Here is a 3,777-nt window from a genome sequence, read left to right on the forward strand (position 1 = left end):
TGTATGTTCAACTTTTTTTGATGCTCCACCTTAGTCTGCTTTTCAACTAACTGACTATGTATTAGCCCCAGTTGCATCAGGTAGTATATTGAGGACTTTCATGTTAGATTAGGAAGGTCGAGTTATTGCAGATGTGACTGTCTTCTTGAAAGACTCAAGAGAAGCAGCTGGGAAAAGATTAGAAACACGGGGGCTTCTTAATTTACGCACATTTGTTATGTATTTGCAAGTGTGCCTGCTTTCTCTTTATGCATACGTGCTTACCCTGTTGTTCAGAAGAGGGGGGCACACTGGCTGGTCACCAGTGAAGAGCAGCAAGTGAGGTTCCTTCTCAGGTTCACTTTTGTTAGAACATGAACCACTGCTGGTTTAGTTGCCACAGGTGACAGGACCATTAATAAACGTTCAGCAGAGTGTTCAGTTATAAAATAAATACACAAAAGCCAATAGTTTTAATTAACAATAACTTGTCATGAAATATCATTTTAAAAGCTGACCCTCTTTACAGACATAAATTACCAAGAAATGTATGTAGGACCTCTATGAAGAAAACTTAGATGAAGATAAGGGAGAAATTAAGACTGGAATACATGGAGGGAAACATTCTGTTTGCTTGGATGAGGAGACATTGCACATCCAGTTCTCCCCCAAATTAATCTATGAATTTAACAAAATCTAAAAATGTCTGTATATAATTTTGCTTGCTTATGTATGTGTTTGGTTTTTAGACTTGGTATTTTGAAAGAATAAGTTTGAGAATAGCTAGGAAATGTCATAGAAAAACACTGGGAGGGACTCGTACTGCTCAGTATTATAGAGTGCAACAGAACTCTAATAATTTGAACAGTATGTAATTGGAACAGAAATACATATAAATCAATGAAAGAGTTGGGAGTCCAGAAACTCTCTAGTTATCAGAAGAAATGATGGATTGTTCTGTAAGTGATGTTGGAACACCTGGTTCCGTATGTGAGAGGGGCAGTGCAGCCTACCAGTTAAGTGCAAAGACTGAAGACACGCTACCTGTGTTACAATCCCAACTGGCTAGTGCTTACTCCCTGTGATCTTGGGCAAATTACATAACCACTCTGTGCCTCGCGTCCTTCATCTGTTCTCCCTACCTATGGCGTCATTGCAGGGGTTAAGTAGATTAATATTTGTAGAAGGCTCAGAGCAGGACCTGTCGTAGAGAATGTACCTACTGAGTATCAGCTACTGTTCTATCATTTAGGAATAAAACAAGTCTAATCCCTATCAGATACACAGTACACACTCATAGTAAGTTCAAGTGGATTAAATTTAAATTTAAAAAAACTTATAAAATATTAGAGAAAAATCTAGGTAAATTTTTTTAAAAAAATAAGCTTGGATTAGAAAAGACCTAAACCATGGTCATCAAAGTCAGAAAACTTTATTTAAGCTAGATCAAGTTGTCTCTATAAAAATCTTCTGTTAGAAAAGTACAAAGAACTAGGAAAATACATTTACGAGGCATATTCCAGAGAGGTTTAGCATCCTTAGCTTTTAAGAAATTGTTTTAAAAAAACAAATACCCGAGCCAGCCCTGATGGTCTAGTGGTTAAAGTTCAGTGGGCTCCACTTAAGTGGCCTGGGCTCGTTTCTTGGGTGTGGAATCGCACCATTCAACTGTCAGTAGCCATGCTGTGGTGGTGGCTCACATAGAAGAACTAGAAGGACTTACAACTAGAATATACAACTATGCACTGGGGTTTTGGGGAGAAAGAAAAAGAAGGGGGCTGGCCCAGTGGCATGATTAAGTTCAGCGTGCTCTGCTTTGGTGGCCCACTTTTGTGGGTTCAGATCCTGGGTGTGGACCTTTGCCACTCATCAAGCCATGATGTGGTGGCAACCCACGTACAAAAACAGATGTTTGGGGCTGGCCCAGTGGCACAAGCCCTTAAGTGCATGTGCTCCGCTGCAGCTGCCCAGGGTTCGCTGGTTCGGATCGCAGGCACGCACCGACGCACCACTTGTCAAGCCGTGCTGTGGTGGCGTCCCACATAAAGTGGAGGAAGATGGGCATGGATGTTAGCCCAGGGCCAGTCTTCCTCAGCAAAAAAAAAAAGAGGATTGGCAGATGTTAGCTCAGGGCTGATCTTCCTCACAAAAGAAAAAAAAAAACAGATGTTAGCTCAGGGCCAGACTTACTCAAGCAAAAAGAGGAGGATTGTCAACAGATGTCAGCTCAGGGCCAATCTTCCTCACCATAAAAAAAAAAAAAAGGAAAATTGACAACAGATGTTAGCTCAAAGTGAATCTTTCCCAGCAAAAAAAAGAAAAAAAAAAACACCCGGATTCCTTTTACTAGGCTGGTATACCCATCTCCCAGCTGCTTCACTAGCGGTTGCTCTTCACCATCTTCTGGAGGCTTGTCCTGGGCTGACAGAATCGCCTTACCTGGAGATGCCTGGGAAGTTTTACCCCGCCCCTCAAGGTCAGCCCATGGCCAATGCCTGATGCAGGGCAATACAGCCTGGCCTTCTGCCCTCTGTGGTGCGATTTATGCTTCTGAGCTCCACATGGGATTAGGCTGAAGAGAGACTTCTGAAACCACATCTTTGCCTCTTCTTCCCTGTCCTGTTCCCCTCATTCTCATATAGAGCACTCGCAATAAGTCACTTACACAAGAATCCCCATTTCAAGTGCTGCTTCCAGGGAACCTGACTTGATAGAAAATTGGGCAAAGAAGGTTGACTCAGAAAAATACTCAGTAAACATGAAGATGCTGAACTGTTTTAGTAATCAAGGAAAAATAAAACATCTTTTGCTGATCAGGTTGAAAAGATAAAAGATTTATAAAATGAGTATTTTCATGATTGTGGGGAAAGGCAATAACATTGTGAAAGGGGTATAATTTGATACCAACCTTATAGATACTTCTGTAAATGTATTTCTTCAGAAATAACTGATTAGGTATAAAAGGTGCATGGGTAAGAATATTCGTTGCAAGTGTCTAAAATAATGGGAAAATGGAAACAACCAAAATGCCCAATAATAATAGGGTTACATAAATGGTCCATTGTACGTTGAAACATAAGAATACCATTTATAAAGATGTCTAGATTAAGTTGTTCACTTGAAAAAGTTATAAAACTAAATTTACAGTGCCCATATGTAATGTGCACGGAAATAATCAGAGTGCCATGAAATTAGGATTATTGGTGATGTTTGCTTTCTTCGTTATCATTTCTACAATTGGCTCAATACTTAATGAGTATGTATTACTTGTTCACTGGGAGAGGGAAAGTTTTTTCATTTGGGGGGTAAGACAGTATGATAGATGTGATGACATGGAGAAAAGATAAAGGACAGCGGGGTGCATGTACCTTTACAAATTGGTGTTTTCAAGTTCTTTGGATAAACACCCAGCAGTAGAATAGCTGGATCATATGGTAGTTCTATCCTTGATTTTTTGAGGAATCTCCATACTGTTTTCCATAGTGGCTGCACCAGTTTGCACTCCCACCAGCAGTGTATGAGAGTTCCTTTCTCTCCACATCCTGACATGATGTAATCTATGCAGAAATAGAAGTGTAATGATGTACACCTGAAATTTTTACAATGTTATAAACAAATGTTACTGCAATAAACAAAAAATTTTAAAAATTAAAAAAAATTAAAAGAAAAAGGACAGCGGGAACACACTGGGGGGACTAACACAGTCTAAGGGTCAAGGATGGCTTCCTGGATGGAATTCGGCGACCAGAAGGGGAGGGTAAGGAGAAATTATGCAGTGCAGTGGGTTGGGGTGGGAAG

This window comes from Ceratotherium simum, chromosome 6 (assembly GCF_057802395.1).
Source record: "Ceratotherium simum simum isolate JZ-2026a chromosome 6, ASM5780239v1, whole genome shotgun sequence".
Classification (NCBI taxonomy): domain Eukaryota; kingdom Metazoa; phylum Chordata; class Mammalia; order Perissodactyla; family Rhinocerotidae; genus Ceratotherium; species Ceratotherium simum.